Here is a 24,928-nt window from a genome sequence, read left to right as displayed (position 1 = left end):
ATTAAAAAAAATCACTATAATAACTAGCACGTATCAAATTCAAGTGTGTAATAATTCATGTGTGTCTGCATCGTCTAATTTAATCCCAACAACAGACTATAATGTAATCCACGCTTCATTGACAAGGAAATTCTTCCCCAAAGTCATATAACTAGTAATCGACAAATCAGAGAGGGATTTGAACCCAGTCACGTCCACATGACTCCAGAGCCCCTGTTCTCATCCACCTTGATATTTGCTGTTTGATATTCAGGCTCCCCAAAGCGTGAGTTCGTTTAGGGCAAGAACTGCGTTTTTGATTCCTGTATCACCTGTACCCGGTACATCATTTGAACTTGAAGTCATTCCATAGTTATTTACACATAAAGAGTGTGTTTTCCAGTCTGCGAGTATTAGCTTTTCTTTCGTTGGTTAGTTATTAGGTTTGGCCCCAATTTAGATTTATTTCAAGGTTTTTGAGCCCAATACATCATATTCTCATTAATAAATGAATATTATGTATTTTTTATATCCCAGGCTCCTTCTTGGCATAAAATGCTTTTCTTGTCATTCTGTGTCGTAAATAAACTATGAAACGTTCCCAGGGACTTTCCTTTCTCGAGTTCCTGCTTCCACAGTAAGTTTTGCACATACAGGTTCTGATCCTTTCTGGCACCTACATAAGGTCTTTTGTGTGTGATTTCTTTTGGAATTTACCTTAATAGTTGTTAATCACACACGGCCTCTTAATTCTCTGACTTAAATACCTTGGTTGCAAAACCTGTTTTTTCATTCTTCTGGCCTGTCTCTGAATAGCCAGTGCTGTCTCATGTGCCCTTTCTTTAATGAATACTGTTAATTCTTTGTGGGCAAGTCCGCCCCTCCTCGCTACTCCCAGGAAAGCACACCCTTGCGAAGAGTCCGTGCTGCTTTCCAGTTTTATTCTTAAGAGATTAAATCAAGGGTGTCCGCTTTCAAAAGTCGCTCTTATGAAACCCAAGGCACAAGCCACTCTCTTGCCCCCTACCCGCTACAAATAGTTAACTACTTGGAAAGTTACACATTCTGTTATTACCCAGCCAGTAAGTGAATAGTTGCCCAGAATGGTCTTTTCAGCTTCCAGTTTTTCAGCTTGCATTATCTGACAGTGATTTCTGCCCATCATTCTTGCTTTCCAGCCCTGTAATTGCTCTTCAGCCATTTAGTCAGCGCCATGTAAATGTGTCACGATTGTCATCACATATTAAGCTTTTTGTATATAATCCATGGTTTTCATTAAAAGGCAGTTGTGATGTTTATAGCAGTTAGAGATAATCTGAAGGAGAAAAGGAACCATGGTAAACATTCCACCGTCATTACTCAGAGAGATCAGCAATGATGCTCAGACAGAAGGTGATACCCACGGTCGGACAGTGAGCGCCACAGAAAGGAGGTGGGACAGTTTTATGTGGCAAAATGAACAACGACAACAAAAACAAGAAATTACAATTAAAAAATGGGAAGTGAAAAGATATCTAAACTCCAGAAGGCTCAATGACTAGCATTTCTATTACTCAGAATCTTTGAGTGTTCAGTCTTGCATTTTAAAATAAGAAATTACCCATGTAGAATAAAACACGGAGTAAGAAGTTAGCCCCTTTCTCTGTCCTTCCCAAAAACATGCCACTCTTTAGGCATATAGCACTGTTCACAGTTTTTAGGTTATTTCATAAGAGCCACTGACATTGGTATCTTGAAATACCTATGTAACAAAAGTTAAAACATGTGATCTAAATTCCTACTTGAGTATGTAAGAATTATATATAGCTTTGAATGAGCAGATACACAGAATATCAGTTTTGGAAAAGAAACTAACAATTTATATTGTCAACCTAATTAGCTCATTGTCTTAAGCCTAAATTCCACTGTATCATTTCCAATTATGTCATTCATTCTCTCCTGATTTATCTGCTAATGTGTGACAATTGAAAAAATTCTATCTTTATATTGTTAAAGAAAGGAGATTTTCTAGGTATCACTTTTAGTTATAATTTATATGACTAAAATGACACAGAAGTCTTTGAAATACGTGACTATATCAAATTAACACAGAAACACTATTTTTGCTTTTGCTTGAAAACGTGGTCTGGTATCATATTCTGTTGTTGTTATCGACATAAGGAAAACCTTAGGAAAAGTACTTACTACAATTATTATCTTTAAAATGTATATAAATAAATATTCTAAGAATACGCTTTATTTTAGTGTCAAGGATTTTGGAGTAAGGGGAAGGGAAATTACACCTTATATGAGGCGTAAGTGGTCGCAATGCCCCAAGCCTGACCTGAAATAAAGTATTTCCAAGAGAAGCTAACATGTAACTTTGAGTCAATCTTTGGGAATTTTAAGTTCTATTTTTGTCACGACATGCAGTGACTAAGCAGTGAATTGTGTCTGAGTCGTTCATTAATACAACCAGAATGGTTAGACTGACCTCCAAATGGCCTTCTGGTCAGCTAGACAGCAGTTTAGGTTCTGCCTCATTAAATCACTGAGCAGTGGTATTCTGCATCCTATATACACAGCCCACAGCGCAGCCAGCCAAGGCAGAATGTCTCAGCTCTTACCAGCTCATCTGGGCTAGAGCCTTGTATTAAATGATGTCATTCAGTGTTTGCTGGAAGAAGAAATGAATCACTGGTAAAAACAAAAAATCATATTCTGTTCTCACTTAATTATGAACATTTGGATTTTTGCTTGACCAAAATGAACAACTCAGGAATTACTCAGTATAACTCTTTCAAAGTCCAGCTTTATGACACACACCACTTTCTTTGATTACACCACAGGACTGTCAGGGTTGTAAAAGAGATGAAACAGTGTGAAGGGTTATAAAGGATAATATTAAAAATTCCCATCCCTCACACACACACACACACACACACACACACACACACTCACACACACACACAAATGTGAGCCAACTGAAAATGTTGTGTTCTTTTGTTTTGTAAAAATGAGCACAAAGTTAGGAATCAACATCAAAATCTCTAATCATGTGCAAGCATCTTGGTAATGACAGAGTGTGCTGTCACCAGGGCTTACAGATAAAAACGTGGAAGATCTCACATATCTCTTTGCCACAACGAAAATGTGTCTTCCACCTCGTCCACTTTTCTTCTTTCCTGTTTCACGGATGGATATGTATAAATACATATGTGTACATATACATACAGATAATGTAATCACCAGCTTAAACTGAGTATGTCAACGAATAACTGAAACATATCATTAAAATATAATAGTATAACTATTGTTAGGCTGTATTAACCTATGCACTCATTTCATTAAAAAAAAAAGTTACTGACCATCTAAACTTTCTTTGCGTTCTACTTCATTTATTTATGTGTGTGTATTCTCATGTGAGTGTATGTGTGTACATTACTGTTTCTGACTGTGGGCGAAAGCAGACAGTTAATGAAATTCTCAAGATCATTTAAAGATCTTTAGTAAAATTATTTCTCATTAAAAACAAATTATCTCAATTAGTTCTGAATCTCCTCTGCATGCTTGTGAGGCTGATGTAGCATGGATTTGAAAACTCAAGAACTAAGGTTACCAGGATCAAGATGAACGTAACCTTTCTTTCAGATTGCTTACAGTTTTCATCCAAAGGCCAATGGTCCCCATCACTTAAAAATAATAGTGACTGTTATTTATTTCAAAATAATTTTTGAAAATAGTAAACAACTGAAAAATCAGAAGCGCATCAGTGCTCATCAGGGAATGACGTATTTTTCAGTTTGCTCAGTGTTACAGTATCAGAGGGAGGAACAAAATTCTATTCAAATCATTTTTATCCAGCAATATTCTCATAAGATGTTTTGCAAATTTAGGGTGTGTTTTCCCAGTCCATTTCCTGAATAAACCTGACTAATGTATCTTTTTTTTTCTTATTACAAATATCATTACTGTGAAAGTTTTGTGCATAAAGTCTCTCCTAGGAATGACACACTCCAATCAAAGGGAACGGGTTCCAGCTATTGTTTATTTATAACTTATATGCCAGGGCCAGAGCTAATTATTTTTCGACATTATCTTTTTTAATTTCTATGAAATATTGAGAATTAAGTTTTTAATGATCACTGTTACAAAGGAATAATATAAGGATTGGGGAGATTTCTTTGTTTAAGATCAATCACCTAGCTAGTGACAGATTTAATACTTGAAGTCATGTCTTGAGTTTGTAGCACTAGTTCTTAATCAGTTCAATACATACAGTGCTAATATCTGAGTCATTGCTTGGAAGAAAGATGGGCAGATTTTCTCTTTTCCAATTATGTTCCTAAAAATGTATTTTTGTTATATATTACACATGAGTGGAATCATAAGTTTTGGTTAAATGCCACAGTTTTCTAAAGTGTTAGGAACCTGTCAGTACCCCCCGCCAGTCACTCTAGCCGAGCTTAAGTTAGTTAACACATATCAACATCAAATTAAATGGACTCCCCCCTAAAAACCCTTGAATTTGGAAATAAGACATGCACAGGACTAGCTCATCTATGGTCTTAGGAGTCAGGAGGAGAGTTACCCTTAGGGGATTGGTGGGAATGAAATGGCACACAGGTAGTTTCTGAAGTGATGGTAATGTTTTGTTACTTGATCTGAGTGGTAATTACTTGGGTCCATTTTTGCTGAAACTTCCTGCTATAGAGTTATGTTACATGCATTTTTCTATACGTGTGTTATACTTCCATTGAAAGTTTTCTAAAAATTAGTAGCTGTCTACACAAGCTCTTTGCTTTTGGAAACAGCAGTTAAGGCTATAATGAGTGGTCTACACTTGAAATTCTGGGAATGCTCGTCTTTCTGTTAACCTGTTAGACCAGAGCTAGTCATTGCCTTGTCCTGACTCCCCAACATCTGTTTTCTGTAAACAGAATTGATTTTTTTTTCTTTAGAAGTTCCTGTTTATTCTGATGGCCAGACCTGTGGTCACGGTCAGTGGGCAAGGGTACAGGCATGTATCAGAGGTAGCAGATCAAAAGGAGGGATGTCAGGGGCTTTTGACTAAACTCTGTTTCACATCTTTTGTTTTCGTGAATTCAGCTTGGCTTTTGCCCAATTAATGGTTAAATTTGAAGGCAGGTTTAAATTTTGAAAGAGATGTCTCCAACTCGAAAGTAGCCATTAGTTACTAGGATAGGCTGGTAATACTAGTAGTCACCCAGCTAGGTTGGTGTGCAGGAAACAAACACACATGGTTATCATTACATGAGTCATTCAAAAGATAAATCGAATACTCATCCTTTCCAATGAGCATATTAAACTTCTTGGATACTGACAGGGAAAGCATCTACTTAAATTAATTCATGAAGTGATACTTCTGGACCACCAACTCAGATAGTTTCTCTTAAGAACAGAAAATTAAGCTTTGCTTTCCCAGTGTTCATATTATTGCAGTGCAAAACCATCAAATCAGTTATGAAATCCAAATGAAAGACAGTGATGACCATGCTTCTGTCTACCTTATTTATTATGTTGAATATTTACATATGATGGTTCACTTGCACTCAGGCATAAGAAGTCTGGGCTATTCAAATTGTATAGATATTTGAGTCAGGATAAAGTGAGAGGTTATGCTGTTCCTTATGAATAAGTTAATATGCCCATGAAATTTCACACAGCTGAAGTGAAAACACAGCCTTAGACCTTCACTAAAAATTCAGCATAGTAAACAAAACCCGGACGTTATGAGTTAGTCTGTATTATGTAATAGAGTGAAATGTTCTCTTTATTCTAGTAATAATATAAATATATACCAGAGTATCTAGAAATACATTTTTCAACTTTTGAATCATGAATATATATCACATTATTATTACGATCACTATTCTTAAAGTAACTCTTAAAGGAGAGAATGAAAAGTAATACAGAATCAGAATTCATTGTGATTGTTTTCAAACCTTTGGCAGAGAAAAAGAATGACTGAAATCACTATCTTTAGTAAATACATTATTTGGCTTCTTTTACTGGTTTCAAATTCTCTACACATTTCACAGCAATGTAATTTTATGCATAAATACAATCTATTCCCTAGGCTTTACAGAGGATTGTGTACCAATCACAATTATTCCTAATATATGATGTGCCAATATACTTTTGATTTTTGAGTCATGGGCAATAATCATATCATATCCTTTCAGATGAAAATAAAGAAGTAGTATTAAAGTACTAAGTATGGATTTTAACACAATGGGTAACATTTCGTATGTCTTTATATTAAATTTTCACTCAGACTTAAACTCTCTAGCTAAATAAAAGTAGAAAACGGAGACATACAAATGACCTAAATTTTCCAAAACAATTCATGCACCAACAATGGATGCTCTGAATAAAGAAATTTGGATTATTCTTTCTGTGGGATTATCTGGATTTTGTTTTGGCATGGTGTTTAAGGGCAAGTGCAAATTAGGCAAATACTGATTTTATCATTAGGACAATTAAGACCTGGATTGAACATTATAATATGCTGTACATTAGGTCAACCAATGCTAGTGAAGCAGAACCAATAGTAGTGAAGTAGTAACCGTTTTGACTAAATTCTCTGGGTCAGCAACTTCAGTCACCCATGTAGAAACGTGCTCATGGTGTGATTAATCTCAGGGGCCAAGATGTTAAATATTTATTGAAGACGTTACTTCTGCCTCCAACAGCCTCTATACTTTGTATACAATTTTCCAGAGGTGCCTAATTACACCTTACTGACCTAACAATTCTCTATTTTACCAAACATGTAATTTCCACTGCATAAACGCTGTCAGCACTAACTGAAGCATTGTCTACACACAGCGAAGTCTTATGCCATGAATTCTTAGAACTGAAATATCCAAGGGGATGCTCTGACAGTCAATTCAAGAAAGCCCTGTTAAGTATAAATAACAGTGCATCATATAATTGGTTCTGTAATTAGAATGTGAATTTTTCTTTGAATAAAGACTAGTGCTTGTTATCTGTATACTTAAGAGTTGGTGAACTGAATTACTGTACAGAATATTTATAAGGAATATAAATGTGTTTTCATAGAGCCATATATCAATAGTCATGAAAAATCACATTTTTACCTTTTTAAGTAACTATCACTCTTTTAATTTATACATTTCATTTGTGCCTTAGTTTTCTCATTCGTAAAAACAATCATTTGACCAGAAGATTCCAAATACCTTTCCTATCGGACCTCCTAAAATTATGCCACAAAGATATTTCCTTCTTGATTCCTCTATTTTTATGTTGTCATTGATGTATTAACATGACAGTCTTATCTTAGATTTTTATTTATTGAGTAGAAAAATAAATGTATGGCAAGTTACCAAACAAATGACATTCTCAGACGTTGGAAGCCTGCCAAACTTGCTTTTAATTCAAACTGCATTCAGAATTTGTGGGACACAAGTACTATATTTATGTGATAGGAAAGTGACCTCTTTCCTGATTTGTTCCATGCCCTGTAAATCTGAGAAAGGGTGAAACATAATTTTCTAATAAGTAAAACTTCCTTTGTATAAGTTTCCCAGAGTCATAGATCATATGTGTGTCTGTGTGTGTGTGTGTCTGTGTGTATATGTCTGTGTGTACATACACACACACGCACACATATATAGGAAGGGGAGGAAAAAAAGAATGAAAGAAGGAAGGAAGAAGGCCCAACAATGACCATAATAGGAAAGAGAATGTTACAAAAAATATATATAAGTAGACAGACAATTTATTGAGGTCGGAGCCAAAGAGCTGGGATTTGCCCCAGCATTCTTGTGAACAAACTTTATGACCTCCAAGAAGCCATCCTTACATGCTTACATTTCTCATACACATAATATACTTTTTGTCCAAGGTTGCAGATTTTGTTTCCCAAATGTCCTCATTAGGTTCTCTCAGAAATCACTATTTTTTTAATGAAAAATTCATTTTATATCTCTCAACTCATTATAAACCCGTTGGTTAGGAGTGTAATGAAGCAAAGCCTGCAAGTGTGAAAAGGAATGAGATGGACCATGACATTGTTGGGATAAAACATAATGGATTATAATCGTTGACCACTTCAGGTGTTTTCTCATTCCTAATTTTCCTATTACGTCTTTTTTATGAGTCAGGTACATTTGAGTGTTACTATCACTGTTTTCGGTTTTGGTCAAAGTTCAAACTAACTTAAAGTATTTCATGTAACCTCATTAATCATGGTCCCATACTTTACACTGTGGAAACTATGACCCCACTCACTGTATCATCAGAGTTTTAAAGTATTTGCTTAAGTTACGTAAGTGAGTGTTTTAAACTGAATAACCCAGGAAAACTATCAGTTTTTCTATAACAAAAACTGTAACTTTGCCTGTGAAGCTTGGAAGTATTATACTTCATATAAAATTTAGCGTTTCTGTTACGGTGATGGGAGGTAGAATTCATACTTCAGTGTGTTCCAAGGTGAGTAGGAAGTGAGAAGGTAAGAATATCAAGCAGAGAAAACTTTTTCTTCAAGTTTGTATCTGAACAAGGAGAAAGAAAGGGGGCAGTGGCCAGTGGAATGTGGGAGCCAACTTACTGAACTTAGCTCTTGCAGAGACCTTCTTCTTTTCTTCACTTTTTCCATCTTTGTGTTTAAAGGAGGTAATCAATTCACAGCAAGCACATCGAACACACTGTGAGTATTCGATAAAGATTAGTTCAGTGGTTCACACAGTCTGGTCCGTGAACCTGCTGTCCGTGAGACTCTTTTCGGCATCTGTGAATTCGAAACTATACTCATAAAAATACAAGGACATTATCTGCCTTTTCACTCTTGTTCTTACATGAGTGTCCCGTGAGTGTTTCGTATGCTATTTGAGGTGTAAAATTGCACTAGTTTGAACGTAGAAGCAGATACAAGGATCCAGCTCTCTTAGCCAAACAAGACTTGCACAATGTAAAACAGTGCCACGCGTCTCTTAAAATATTTTTGTTTTGGAAAATCTAGTTATTTATATAAATAAGAAATGAATTTATTATTGTTGTTTTGAATACATTTATGACTAATTTTTTTAACCTTCTGTCTTTTAACTCTCGTATGATAAATATCATAGAACAAATTTTAAAAATTCTAGAATTCTCAAAGATTTTTAGGAGTGTAAAGATGGTATGAAAACCAAAAGATTTGAGATCTGCCTAATTAATTGGTACTATAATTATTACTTTATGTAATTGTTTGCTAAGGTGCAGTGTTTTGATTTCTGTAGTTTAATAAACAAAGGAAAATTTGAAACTAGACCTCAAACCTGAAAGAACCATTTTTCTTTACCATGTTTATGCCTTATTGAACCTTCCGTTATTTATTTATTTTGCATATCTATCAGATAAAATAGAAAATAGATGATTTTTATATAGTAATTGGTGAAAGCTAAAGACTGTTCAAAGTAATCTGGTATAGAGTGTAAATAGATTATTAAAGTAATTTTTTATTCATTGATTTTGATCTTTGAATAGAATACTGTTGGGTGAAGAAAAAAGTGGTACTTGACAAACTACAATGAAGGACTCAAGTTCAGCAATTTCTTGTAATGCGTATTTGATATTGTTTCTTAAAGAGCTATAAAGTCTAACTTTACAGAATGAACTTGGCAAGGAATACAATATTGTGATTATGATGAGCATTGTTCACATCTCTGTGATAAAATGTTTTCATTTTAAACTTGGAAGATTTTGATTTTTTCTTTCTTTACTAAAAAAAATGCATCAACACTTCATTTCTCATATGGATGCCACTTCTGTGTAATACATCTTTAAAGACTAATTTCTTAATTATAAGAATAATAATGATTCTAATTACTTTGAGATAATATTAAAATATTCAATGCCAAAACAAATACACACAAAATTCAATGCCAAAACAAATACACACAAAATCTATTATTTCCCTAATACCAGCACACTGTCTAGATTATTGTAGCTTTATAGTAGGTCTTGAAGTCAGGCCATGTCATTCCTCTGACTTTGTTTTTTTCTCTTTGGCATTTCCTTGGCTCTTTCGATTATTTCACTTTTACGTATAAGCTAGAATCAGTTTGTTGAAATTCACCAGAAAACTTTCTGAGATTTTGATAAGGATTGTGTTGAATCTATACATTAAGTTGATAAAGCTGACGTGTTGGCAACATTGACTCTTTCTATCTATGAACATGAAATATTCTCTATTTATTTAGATCTTCTTTGATTTCATCAGACTTCCACAGTTTTCCTCATATAAATTTTGTACATATTTTGTTAGATTTATACCTAAGTATTTCACTTTTTGGTGCTGATGTAAATGATATTATGTTTTTATTTTTGAACTCTAATTGTTCATTGCTATTATATGGGAAAGCAATTTTTTCTTTTGTGTATTAATCTTGTGTCCTGCAACCTTACTAAAGTCGCCTGTCAGTTCTCATGGTTTCTTTTTGATGTTTGCTCTTTAGGATTTTTCTGTGTAAACAATCATGTCGTCTGCAAACAAGGATATTTTCTTCCTTTCTGATCTGTATACATTTTATTTCCTTTCTTACTGTATTGCCGACACACCCAAGACCAGGAGGCCCCGAATCTGTTTGTTAGTATAGCTCAGCAAAAGCTCCCTCGCCATCCAGGGCGCAAGAATGCCTGGCATCCTATTCTCAGCACACTTGCAAAAATCCTCATGCTATGGGTCTTCAGGACAGCTTACAAATAGAAAGTGTTAACACTGAGAAAGTGGGAGAAAATTTTAACTAATTAACATGTATGCATTTGTTAAAACATTCCTAGACCTGGGAGCCCCAAAGACACATTTCTTACATCTTACATTCTGTTGTATTAAAGTCAGCAGAAACATATAATGTACAAAGGACAAAGAGTATCATGTCAAGATTTCCCCTCCTGTGTAGTCTTTAAATTGACTGTGACAGAATGCTAAACCAACGCCGATCACGGTGACAATACTGGCAACTTTCAAGACCGCGTTCCCAGAATGACTCCCCCTCCCCACAATGTATACATATTTTGCTTTCTAAATCAGTAAACATTAATCCTTTATTTGACAGAACAGTAGTGTCTCTAGAAAGCCGAATTATATTTGTCCCTCTTTCTGTTAATGACTATTACTTTATTTCAAGGAGTTAATATTATAAAATCGGAGAGGTTATGTTTGCTATTAAATGCGATTTTGAATTATATGGCTTTTGGTTTGAATTATTCTTTTTGCATTAAGAAATTTTCCTTCAAATCTAAGTTCATTCAGATTTACTCAGAATTTTTATGAGAGAAAAATGGTGAAATTTTCTGATGTGTCCCTGAAACTCATCAAAATGATTGTGATTTTTCTCCTTTGGCCAACTATATGCAGGATTAAGTGATGGGTACCCTAAGACAGTACTTTCAAAGGATCTTAAATAAGTCATAGTGTATTTTTCTTAATTTCTGAAATGGATCCAACAACATATTATTGGGGGAATCTTGTATCTATTTACATGTTGTAATAGTCAGAACTTTTCTTTTTATGTCGATCCAGGTCCAGTTTTGTAATTGTCTTACAGTGACTCCGTAAATAAATGAACTGAGTGCTTAGTTTGTCTTCACATTTATGTAACCAGTCTTTTCTCCTCCAATCCATGAACCACTGTAGGCTAGATCATCCACAATCTTCTAATCAGCAAATGGACCCCATTCATCTCTCCTCCTACTGGAATTTTTATCTACTAGGTGCCATTTTTTAAAATTCTTTCTCTCTTGAAACTTGTTTTTGTCTAGACTTTCTTTCCTTCTTGGTCCTTTTTAAAAATTTAATTTATGTTATAAAGTATGCTTTGTCTGCCAGTTCCTTAAATATCAATTTCCACCGAAGCATGGTCCACCACTAATTCTAATTCTACTTGTTCTTGCTGGACAACCTCATCCAGTATCATAACTCTGATCCTTAGCCATAGGATGGTATCTCTGTATCTCCAGGATGCCTCGCCCCACTCCCATTCTGTATACCCAGCTTCCCAATGGATACATTTACTGACATATTCCAGAGAATCCCAAACTCCAAATGTTCTTCTCACATCTACTCCTTCTTTATGTCCCTAATCTGCCATCCATCAGATTTTCCAAGGCAGAAACTCGAGTTCCCGTCTTTCATTTTATTTATCCCAAATAAACACACTAATGAACATTTGTAATTTCTGTCATCTTTTCTCTGTATCTACTACCACTTACTCTCTGAATTCCTATTTTAATTAACTAGATTTTGCTATCGTTTCCCATTAAGTCTTCTTTTCTCCACTAGCCTTGTCTGCAACCTTTTTCTCTTGTTGTGACAGTAATAATTTTCTAAAATTCTAATTTGATTGTAACACCCACTAACATACAATACTTAAGACCCAATAATCAACAAGAGAAATTAAAGGTCTAATTCAAAGTGATTTACAAAAATATGTATTGTAGAGGAAGACAAATAGAGGTTATCATGTTATAAGTAAAATTTGAATGGACAGTTTGATAATAAGAGAAATAAAATTAATTTATACATATGTGGAGATAGGATTCAAATCTGACCATAAGCTTCCAAGTAGTTAAAAAAAAAACAAATATCATATATAAAATTGAGCCCCTTTTCATAAGGTTTTTTTCCTTAGAAGAAAATAGATACTTGTAATACTGTGTCTTAAGACAAATCTCTCCCACGGATCCTTACAAAAACCAAAGTAATGTTATATAATGGTTCACACTGACACTATGCCGTAAAAAGATTGCATTTTATCATGGAGCATAGTGTCAGGGTGAAATTCTCTAGCGAAAAATGATTACATGATGAGTCAAAGCAGGAGTGTCTACCTGGTTCTCTGGTCCTCTGGTGAATCACTTTCACCAAAGGATAAAATTTGTTATGTTTGAAATACTCTGTAAGATCGTGTATGTGGTCTGCAAGCAGTGCTAACTCCGTATTATCAAACTTTTTTTTTTTTTAAGATTTAGGCAGCAGCAAATTTCAGGTTATATTTCCTAGCAAGTGCCTGCAATACAATTTTTTTTATGGTTTTAATTAAGGACAGATTTATTGTCCTTGATGTTGAACTTGAAGGGTTGTAAGATTTAAAAAGACATGAATTCATTTTTTTTTTCAGTTAAGAAGACAAACTGGCTTGTATCTGAACAGATTGCTTTTTAATTCCCTGCAGAATTTGTCAGAGTGAGTACCTGCAGACAAGGTCAATATTCCCTTGGAAAATAGTTTGGGATTATTCTGGCATCCAAACTGGTAAGTAAATAGTGAATTACTTAGACTGTAATACATAAAATGTGAATAATGGAAACAGGAAAAGTGTAAATATAATAATATAAAAACTATAGTAATGACAGTCATCAAAAATCTAGAATTTTATGTATATTCTCGATGAATTTCCTATTTTTCTGCAGACGTAGTTTCTCCTTTGCTTTAAAGCTTTGAAAATTGGATATATCTACTCTGTGTCTAGTCTTTTCTCTCTCCTACTTCGCCCAAAGATGAATATTTTGACTTTATAACAATAGGTAGTCACTTTACTGTATTCATAGTAGTAGTGAAAACCCCACAGAGATTAAATCTGATATCCTATGGTTCACAAAAAAATTTCAGTCTTCTTAATACAGCACTAATGGCAAGATAAATACACTGCTTCCAAGCCAGCCTGAAGCACAGTCAATACATTTACTTGTGTAAATTTCATAATAAAAACCAAAATAGTGATAGCCAAGCCATTAGGAAGTTGCTTAGATTGCCAAAAGGATATTGGATACTTTTCAGTTTTGCATCTTTCTGGAGAGAAAAAGGACAAAACACTCCTTTTATCCTTTTAAAAATTGAAAAAAAAATTTTTTTGTATCTACCTTAATCTTCAGCGTGGTCATCTGAGTGACTTCTGACTTAGTGTTTGCACATGTTGATTATTAAGACAGCCCAAATCCCAAATCAGCTCTGCTACTCCAAGCTAAGAATGATTTTCCTAAGTGTAACATCAGGGTTACATTACATTAACATTCATGAGCTGAAGGCTAGATATTAAATTTGAAAGAACACCTCTTACTTACGACTGTATTTATTGATTGGCAAGTTAGGTCTTCAAGTCTGTTTTAGACTGAACACTTGCTTTAGCCTGTCCTGAAAGGTCTCCTGCACACATTGAAGATATCACTGGCTCGTTTATTGGCCTGCATTATCCTGTTACCTCTGCGTCAAAGACTTACTCTGGAGCTTACTGTCCAAGCAGTGCTCATTTCACCGATTGTTCCAAATGGAGTTTGTTAAAAAGCTGCTCACGCTCTGAGTCACTGATGAGAACCGTAGTCTTGTGTTAAAATTTTTAAGAGTTACTCCACGAATCACACCCTGCGCTACTACTGCCTTAAACAGAGTTCATGCCGTACAACGGAAATAAATGATGGTTTGCAAATTACACCGTGCAGTGGGTCTCCTGCATGTTTGGCTTTGTGTCCTTGGAGTGATTTTCAGCATCGTTAAGCAGAAAGCACATCATTTCCTAAGTAACAAGGAATGAAGCACACACAGAGATTGACTTGGCATCTCTTACATAAACTTTCTGTTTTAGATTTGCAGAATTTACATAATATTGGAACAACACAATACCCACACATATTTGTGGTGTCAGTTCAATTTCCCTACAGTGCCCTTCTATGGTCAACCCAGCCAAGGGTTTGTCTGCCTGTTAAAATTTTTGACATGATTTTTTTTAATACGAAACAGTCTTCACTTAAAAAAAAATTAATTATTTTCAGAGGGTTTTTTTCCCCTACATAATAGATGCCTATTTGAAATGTAGGAAAATTGGAAATTATTTAACATATTTGAAAAATGTTTTTATAGGTGTTTTGATAATCAGTAATTTTTGAAATATCCACAACTATCCTACTCCAAAATTTAAGTGAAACTATATAAAGGAATGATCACTTATGTATATAGGAGTTTTATATATATAAAGATTTTATAGCTTTTCTTTTGTAGGCCCAAACTCAAAGCCATATTTAAAGATTTGTTAAAGATGGTTTTTTCTCTGGCGCTCTAAAACTGTACACCCATCTGCCTTTGGAACATCTCCACTTATGCATCTGATCTTTAAAATAGAACTGGATATATCAACTATCTAACTGAGCAAAATTCTGCAGCTCTGTAGAGTATTTACCCACTAACTTTGCTCCCATGGGAAATGTGCTTTTACCATGGAAGGGTATTATTTTATTTATCGTGTTTGCAGACAGCGCCATAGCTACTAAATCATATTTCATGATTAAAATTGCGATCCTTTGGCCAATAAGAAAGGACATAATGAAACCCCTCTCCTTCCCATAAAGAGTGCAAAGAAGCTACACACTTGCTTTGCTGGATGTCAGGAGTCAGGGTGGTGAATGGTTCTATCTGTACAACTAGTACCTCTGCTTAATTACTTAGCTCAGTTTCCCCCATGACAGAGTCTAATTGCGGTGGTTCATTTGGAGGCTGATGTCTGGAGGCATCAGTAAGGGGAGGAGAAAGTGACCCTGAGAAGGGAAGATTGCTTGTGTTGGTGACATAACTGGAGTGCAAGGCTCTGGGTTCTGTGATTTTGAATCATCTCAATTGAAAGCCAAGGTATTTGGCCTGTTTCTTCATTTTTAGAAGTGCATTGACTCCTGGGCATGTCTAGCCTTTTTTCCCACAGCAAACACTGTACGTCCGTGTTGGGAAGCCCGAGATAAGCAATGGGATAGACTTTCTGGTGGTCGTCCCCCAGTTCAGCCTGGGGCCCACGTGCAGCCTGCACAGAGGTGTGCGTCGGTTTGGCAGAACTGTTTCTTTCCAGCTTATGAGCGCCTACTCTCTCTCCACGCGGCAGTTTTCAGTCTCGGTGTAGTTGGTACTAAAATGCTAATCTGCCGGGAAGTTATTGCTTCATGACACAGCAGCAGTTTGGGGTGGGACTGAGAAGCTGGTGAGGCATTTGGTGGCACCTTGATAGTTTTGATATATCTCATTTGAACACATGGAGTCTGATGACAAATTTGGGCTAGTAAGCATATATAGTGGAAATGTGACACATGACATAATATGAATATTGTCCTTCTTTCCACCCTTCCTTGGATTTACTGGAATAGCCAACATGTGTCAAGTAAGAAATATTTTTAAATAAAATTCTGAATTATATGTTTTGCCATCAGTATAGTAAACAATGCCCAGAAGTACAATGACATCTCTGAAATCTCTCCCTGAATATATCTTGTATAGAATTACTTTAGTTCTCATGTTAAAAAAAAAAACTTTTTTTTTAATTTCAGGCCACCTAGTATTTTGGGGGCAAACATGCCATAAAAAAAAAATGTGCTGACACTTCAGTGACGGTCACTGAAATAATGACACATCATGAGGAAGGCTGTGTCCCTGATGGGGGAAAAGGGAAAACACTGTCGAGTGCTTGGCGGTATTTCTTCCTGCTTGATGCAGGTCAGTCTCTCCTTTGCAAAATTATTTAAAAAAACAAGTAGCTGGAATATACTGCATGGAGTCCTGGGCCTTTCCTCTCCAGAGCTGACAGTCAGAGGTGGTCAAGACAACACCCAACCAGCCACAGACACTCAGTGCAGGACAGAACTGCCAGCCGCTCTGGTTCTTCCTTCCCGTGACTTCCCTGACTTACCGGGACACCAGGGAACACACGTGGGACGTGCTGAGTGGCGCTGTTCTCTGCAGGGTCCGAGCAAAGGCATCGGGCCGTCTGCTGCAGCAGCTCATGGGACAGTGATCATGACCTGACCTACTGGTCATTCGTGGGCGGGCCTCACCTGAAAGCACCGCCTTCACGCTGTAGCGTGTTAATTCCAACTTATGCACGTTACAAACGACCAACAGGTCACATCCACGCTTTTTATAGTTTTCCTTTGACTCACATCAAAGACTAAGACCGTTGTCCACAGTGGCACTGTGTATTTCCCCAGGACCACCGCTCCAGCTCTGCCACTTGACCCTGCCCCTTGGACACCTCGTCCTTGCATTTAGTCCCACGGCCCCAGAAAGACACTGCAGGTTGAGCTGAACGCACTTGGTAGGTATTGAGAGATGTCGGGTCAGAGCCAGAGTATCAGATGTGGCCCTTTTTTTAAAGTAAGAATTTCTGGGATTTTTCTCCCCTTTCTATCTGGCCTGTGCTTGGGGGTGGCCTTTCCTTCTCAGCTTGGAAGCTAAAGCCTGATGGGATCCGACCACGTCACGTCTCATTCGAGTCGGCGTTTGTGGCAGCAACAGCGTTACGCATTCACTCGGCTGCCCATAAGCTATTATTAGTGAGTTTCCAGAGGTTAGTGGCTCAAAACAACCCCCCCCCCCCATTTTCCTTCCTCTGCTGCCAGGGAATCTCACAAGAATTAAAACTATCCTACCTTAGGTTTTGGACCCATTTCCACACTACCTGGAGGGTTTTTAAGGGATCTCACTGTGGAATTTGCAAACCGCTAATCTACATTGTACTATTCTTGTATGAAAAGTCTGGTGTTGCCACTGGTGATCTGAGTCATTTAGTCAGCAACAAAACACGCTCACCGAGCTGTATTTGTGTGTCAAGTAAGATTAGGCACATGTCTCTATACTGAAGTGTGTTGGCGCTGCAAAAGAACACAAAACAATGAGAGCTGTGATCTTACTCTATTCCAGTTTCTTTTCAAAAATCTTATACAACTTTTTCTAAAAGTTATCTTCCTTCATTATTTCAAAAGCATTCTTTGTTTTTAATAAACATTTAGTTACCCAGGTTATAAAGAGCAGGGAATGTTTGTTAAGACAGTGTATTATCTAACCTCAAATATTTGAAAATAATTGTATGAATAATTCCTTTGAAATTTTGAGAAGCTAAATGTTCATCAGTTCATAGTTGACTTCTAATGGCCCAATGTGGTTAAAATTAAAAAGAGTTTGACGGAATGTTAGGGGCTTGAGTTTACGTAATTTCAGCCAGCATTATCAAGTTTATTTTGGTTTTTTTTTTGTTTTCTGATTTATATTATGTGGGGATGCTGGTGGTTTGGGAGAACTCTAAGTACCATTTCAAATTCTTTGCGAAGTGCTTCGTGAAACAGTCCCAATGTAGTATCATTAATATTTAAAACAAAAAAAGCAAGATCTTATTAGAAGATAATTAAAATTAGGAAGTCAGTGAAAGAGCATATTTATGCCACATTGCCCATCCACAAGTTACAACTCAAGTATTAATTTTATAGTTGGAATCAAGTATAATTGTTCAGGAAATGCATATGTTTCCATGGCAATGACTTGTATGACAAAAGATATTGCCTTCCTGATCCATCCCATTTTCTCTCAAAGGAGCTTGTAAACAATAAGGCCATTGTTTGCATTTGTGTTCCTGCCTGTGAAGCTGGGTCACAGATACCTGGTTTATAGTGCTGTGGACACTGTCAGAGTGACTGGGTGAACTTCTAGGACTCAAACTACGTATTTAGACGCTGCTTTGTCTACAACTCACAGAACTTTCAGCTTTGAATTACAATCTCACCCTATTTCAATTCATACCTACACTTAACCAGTACTTACAGACCTTCTTCTGGGCACTGTCCTAGGTGCTAGGTATAAAGCAATCAGCAGACTGTCGGAGCCTCCATTTCTTACGCAGCTTCCAATCCTTCAAGAGGAGGTGGACTAAACTTAAATGAGTAAATAAATATAGCGTCTTGGGTCGTCGTAAGTGCACCCAGGGTGATGTTCAGAGAGTGGCTGGTGGAGGCAAAATTAGGTAATGTAGTCGTGAAAAGTCCCCAAACAGGGATCAAGTTGAGACGAACACTGAATGATGGGACAAAACTAGCCAAGTATAGACTTGGAGAAGGGCTTTCCTGGCCGTGGAGGAAAAGGGCAAAGAGTGAGAGGTAAGAGTGGGCGTGGTCTGTTTAGAGATGGGAAGAGGGTGGTGGCTGGAGCGTGGTGACAAAGGGGCAGAGCAAGATGTGAGTCTGAAGACGGGCAAGGACCAGCTGTGCAGGCCTGGTAGGAGTTCTGACTTCCCTCCAATTGAGATGGAAAGTGGTGGAGAGTTTCTGGTAGCAGAGGAACGTGTTTTGACGTCCATGGTTGGTTACCACTTTGTAATCCACCTTGCAGACTCTTCTAAAAAATCCTAAATATTGTTTAATGATCACACTGCCTGTTCAGAAGTCTCAAATGTCTCTTCAGTTCCATCAGAGTAAAACGGCAATTTTCATAAACGGTACTTTCGACCTTCCACAACGTGGAATTTGTGGAACTCCTCACATCTTACTGAGCACAACTTCCCTCCATGTGCACCAACGCTGCGTTCAGACTATCTGGTCAGGATCTCCCTAAATGGATTATTTCCTTTCTTGTCTTCACAACCCTGTCCATCACCCCACCCTCTGCCCTGCTTCATCGGTCATTTCTTCTTCCCCAAACTGCTTGCATTCTGTCCTTGCTGTCTGAACATTTATAGGACAGCCACAGATCACTCTTGAATAAATCCTTTCCGCCTTTACAGCTCTTTTGGCACTTGTGAAGCCTGTCTGCATTTTGGTACATGAGACCAAATAAATCAACACCTGAGTTTGCTGGTCAGTGACCATGATCTTACCTTCTTTTTCTTCTCTCATCACATAATCCTTAGTATAATGGACACTCTTAAAAGCTTGGGGAAAAAAAGTGGTGTGACTCGCCCGTGACCAACATGCGCTTATCTATCTAAACTGTTGTTAAACTTTGAAGCAATAGGCACCTTTCCGAGATGGCCAGTTGATCTGGGGTACAGTCCATGATCATGAAATAGAAAAAAATTTTTAAATATGCAGAGGGACTGAGCCAATAGCGTTGGACTCTCTGGCATCATTTTTAAGAATTCTGTCTAACAATTCTGGAATGTTCAGTGTTTTTCTTTAGGGAAATAAAGAACAACACCCGTGAAGGGATCTATTAATTTGTCTGAGACAGTTTCACCTCAAGCCCAAAAATTTTATAAATGAATGGAATGAGTTCATTTTCCTCCCAGATATCTGTTTGGAACACAAAACAACCACTTGCTGGAGTTTAAAAATAAATCAACATGGTCAGCTATGGCCTTTTCCAGCATTTTCTGTCAACCTTAATAGATTTAATTAGCTTGTTTTGCTTCAAAATAAACTACAAGAAAGTCTTCAACACTGGTGACTCTACTCTTTAAGGAGTAGGGAAAAAAAATCAGTTCTGCTGAGATAGACAACCAAGGAGTGACTACTCAGAACAGACTCAGATAACACTAGACTCTCTGGCACTAAATATAGAGCTGACCACAGCTGAGTTTTTCCATTTGCAGTTTTAGGAAAATAGAACACTTGTTAGTGTGTAGTCTGTTGCCCATTGTTACAGTATCATCATGTTTGGGCATCTGATAATAATACATGCTATTCACTAAAATACAATTTTCATCAGTAATGTTTGGATTATATAAAGCATAAGTCATCTCAGAAAATAAAACTATTTTGAGACTAATTATTTGATCTCATAGAAAGTCAACATGTTTATATTTAGTACATTTCTACTAATGAATCTCAACATCATGTGAAATAGGTAACTGAGAAAGGATCCTGGTCTGTGGTATGGAAGAAACACACATACATGTGCACATGAGGGGGAAAATCTCATTCAATATCCTGCTTCATTTTTTAATATTTCTCAATCTCTGCTTTAGAAAAAAGGATTAAAAATAAATTTAAGTGGGAGAAAAAAGAATGGGTTTATGATGCTGTGACTGGAATTTGTAATATGTTCTACTAAACTGTTTCTGTATGAAGGTAAATGAAAGGAAGATCTTTTCTTCCACAAATAAGTGATTGCTAACATTTTCTTCATGCACATCGTCAGAAACAAGATGACAAAAAGGTCAAATTCAGCTCGGCTGAAAAATCACAGCTTCTAAATATTTATTTAGTGCTCATCTTCCTTGGGTTTCCTCAAGAGACTTCTGCCAAATTGGAGGAACATTTTTCTTGCTGGAACTCAGGCTTCCCCAGCCAGATGTGAAATCGATGTTTATGAGAATGCACAGCCCAAATTATTCCATAAACAGTTTAATAACACAAATATTATTTTCTTTTTTAAATGTTTTCTACATTTGCCGTCTCTGTGATGGTACTTTAGGAGATGCAGACTTTAACCTAGACATTGGTTTGGCTGTTCCTGTTTTGCAGTTAAAGCAGATGGTTAGTACACGTCTAGGTATGGCAGACTTACTCCGGCCATACTGCTCTCTCGTCCTATGCATACGCATCTACTTCTTAGCAAGAGTATGGAAGATTGTTGGAAATTTTATGCCCAGGAAACATACCTGTAATTACACAGCCAGTGAACCCAGGGAAGACTCAGGAAGGAAACTCCTGGATGCACAGAGCTAGCTTTCCTACAGGAAACTCCTTAAGTTGAGCAAAAACATTTCTTCCTCATATACGTAACTATTTACCTGTGTTTCCTGAAGACTAAAATTCTGCAGGATGATATGAAGTCTAGCTGCTAAATCTAGCTCCTAAAAAAGGAGCTTTACTCTCATTCTACAAGCTTTTAACCCATCACTTGTGATCATTTGTATGTGGTTGGGTTAGCATATTTCTTTAAAATAGCCCAGACTCAACCAAAAGTAAAAGTGTGACATCAAAGAGCAGAGCAAAATCCTTATCCTAGTGTTATTCAGACACTTTCCTAGTGAATTCCACGTTGTAAATGCCTGCATAAAATCAATTGTTTTCTCATTTTGTATGATCTAGAAAATGACAATCTTGAAATACCATTTGGGTTTTCTGCACAGAGGAATATGGTCTTTGGAACCCTACTTAAGTAAATCAAAAAACCAATAATGATTCAGAGAGTGATGGAGCAGTCACTACAGCACACAGCAAATAAAATGTTTTTCCCATTATTATACCTCTAAGTCCTCTCAAGTGAATTTTAACCAAATTAATTTCACAGCATTTCTTCTATAAAACCAAAAAGTACTTCAAAATTTTGTGATTTTGACAACTATATTACTTCTCAATACTCCAATTTTTATTTTTAAAAAGCAGTAAAACATGGACATTTTTAAAATGAGATTTTATTAGAAAGGAAATTATAAGTAAATAGCTAAGCATTTGATGATTAATTAATAATTTTTGTTTTTTACTGAACTTCTGTATTTGCCTACCTGGGGTGAGGAAAATCATCTAGACTGGATTTTACTTTGTGCTGCCTTCTATATTACGCTTTATCTGTTTCTTTAGTGATAAGGATAAGAGCATTTATAAGATCCCTCTTAGAATCATCTAACATCCATCATCTGTGACATGATTATATTCATACAAAATGTATAAGGACTTATAGATAAAGATAGAGAATATATATTCTCTTATTTAGCAAAAGTTTAGCAAGTAGGCTGATATAAAATAAATCAAATAGCTCAATAAAAACTGAACATTACCATACACATTTTTAAATAACATTTTCAAACAGATATTTTCAAAAGTATCAAAAATAAAATACTGTGTATAACCATCAATGAAATAATTACAAAACTATATTGAAAGAAATGGAAGAAGTTCTAGGTAAATGGAAAAAATACAGCACAGTTTTGGAATGGAAGACTGTATATTGTAAAGAGAACATTTCTCTTCAAATTGGATCATTGATTCACAGTAAGCCAATCAAAATCTCAGTAGGGTATTCCTCGGGATACTTTATACAAGCTAATTCTTAAATTTTCATGAAATCACAGGAAGATCCAAGAATATCAAAGAAGTGAATAAAAGCAACTATTAAGATGAGGACATTTGTCCAAACAGATATAAAGGCTTATTATGAACCTATAGTAAATAAATGGTATAGCATTTTGCTGAGATAGAAAAGCTAGTGGAATGGGATGAAAAAACGCAGCCTCATGTAGATATGCATACGTTTGATTTATGACTGAGCAGGCATGGTAGACACCATAAAGAAAGTGAAAAAGTAAAGCACAAATTATGCAAATACATTTGCAAAATATGTAACTGATAAACATATATTTTCAAACACTAGGAAGTAAAACAATCCAATAGGAGAATATGTGAAAACCGTGGAGCCTTACACAGAGTCAAGGAAATGCATATTTCAGTGAGATAGCTTTTCATACCCATCAGTTTGGAAAAAAAAAAAACTAGTGTGAAAATATAAAATTCTGTAGGTGATGTGGTTCAGAAAAAAACAGTCAGTGACTTCTAGAGGGATGTAAACTGGCACAACTGAACCGAAAAATGACTTAGTCTTTACCTATTTAAGTTGAACAAGAGCAAACCAGATGTCAAGCAGTTCCACATCTGTACGTAAGGATATGACACCAGGAGACGTACAAATATGTTCATAGAAAATCTGCTCATAATTGCCCTTAACCAGGAGTAATTACCATAATGGAATGGTAAATGCACTGTGACATATTTATACCATGGAACACTCTGGAGTGGGGAAGTGAAAGAACCACAGCTAAATACATCAGCAGTGATGAATCTAAAAAATATAATGTTAAGGGAAAGAAGCAAGTTGCCAGTGAACATGTCTTTATAGGATAAATACATTTATATAATGTTGAAAAGCAGTCCAAACTGAACAGTATACCATTTACAAATAAATTCATTGACTAAATCATTTTTTTTTAAATTAGTGGAATGATTGCCATAGAATTCAGGACAGTAGTTACATGTTTGGTGGTCTGCAGAGAAGTGTAAGTAGGGAGAGGCACCAAGAAAACTTCTAAGATACAAGGGATTATCTAGGTTTTACTCTGAAAGAGATACATTTGAAAAAAATAGTTACATCTAACTGGAAGAGTGCATCTTTAAAGATAACAATGTTAAGAAAATAGGAATGACATGATATCAAAATAAGAATCGTAAAAAGAATTTTGAATTTACAATTCTGGAAGATGTCAACAAATACTAGAGGTAGAAGAGAAATGGATCGGATGCAGCAAAAAAAGTGCAGAGTCTCATTTTATTTAGGGAGGAGGTCACAGATTTTTAATAATTGATAAGTACTGACCAATATTCCCATCAGTATTCAAACAAACCCAGATTTTCCCTATCTGTAAAAAATGGGGTTTCTCTGACATCACTTTCTGTAATTGCCACCTTGTCTTCCCTACAATCACAAATTAAAAAAAAATTTTCAACATATCATAAAACAAACACACCTTCTGTCAAACCAGTTTTACTGACAATGTTACTCATGTCAATAAAGAACACAATTGCTTCAGTTGCACAAGATACAAGATAGAGCATTTATCTGTCATGTCTCCCTCTTGCTCATTCCTACATATCATTAAATCCAGCCACTTTTACACACTAACAGTTGTTCAGTTCATTGATTTCTTCCCATCCATGATTTTGTGCTGTGATTTCTGTCCCAGCCTCGAAGTGGTCTCTTTGCCTTCAGTCTAACTCTTGATGAAGCCATTGTGTGCAGTCTCAAAGGCTGCCATGCCACGTCCTTGGGGATCCATCTATCCACTGTCCCACGTTAAAGTCCAAATCCCTTCATGTGGCTTTTAAATTCTTTCTACTATCTGAAAAACACTGTGTCTTCAGCCTTCTCTGCCTTCTCTTTCCCTCTTAATTTGGAAATTTAGCAGAAGCCAATGTACCTAAATTCTTCAATTGTGCTTTTCTACTCTCATCTCCTCTCACCTCTCTTCTTTTTAGTATATGCACTCCTTGCAGAGTGGGTAAGTATTTTGCCTGATAGGCACAAAAGAAAAAATCAACTACCGCCACCTGAAACATCTACCTTTTCTCTTTCTTTTCTTCTTCACATTGTAAACTCTACTCATCCTCCCGTCTGTCTCAGTGTCATGTAAATGGGAGAGTTTTCCTTAAGTCTTCAAATGAGGACTCCCCTCCCATCTATTCCTGTGACACCTGCACTCCTCTAATACCA

At 36.2% G+C, this 24,928-nt stretch overlaps 1 long non-coding RNA gene across 2 annotated transcripts in view; it reads left to right on the top strand.

The window, feature by feature from the left end:
• Window positions 1-24,928, top strand: part of LOC116285682 (uncharacterized) — a 198,966-nt gene that overhangs the window by 87,479 nt on the left and 86,559 nt on the right. For both annotated transcript variants that reach the window (XR_012064555.1, XR_004195354.2), the window contains exon 2: window positions 13,161-13,240. This is a non-coding gene — a long non-coding RNA (uncharacterized lncRNA). The remainder of the gene's footprint in view (window positions 1-13,160; window positions 13,241-24,928) is intronic.

This window comes from Vicugna pacos, chromosome 26 (genome assembly GCF_048564905.1).
Source record: "Vicugna pacos chromosome 26, VicPac4, whole genome shotgun sequence".
NCBI classification, from domain to species: Eukaryota; Metazoa; Chordata; class Mammalia; order Artiodactyla; family Camelidae; genus Vicugna; species Vicugna pacos.
This window is presented reverse-complemented; position numbering and strand designations above follow the sequence as displayed.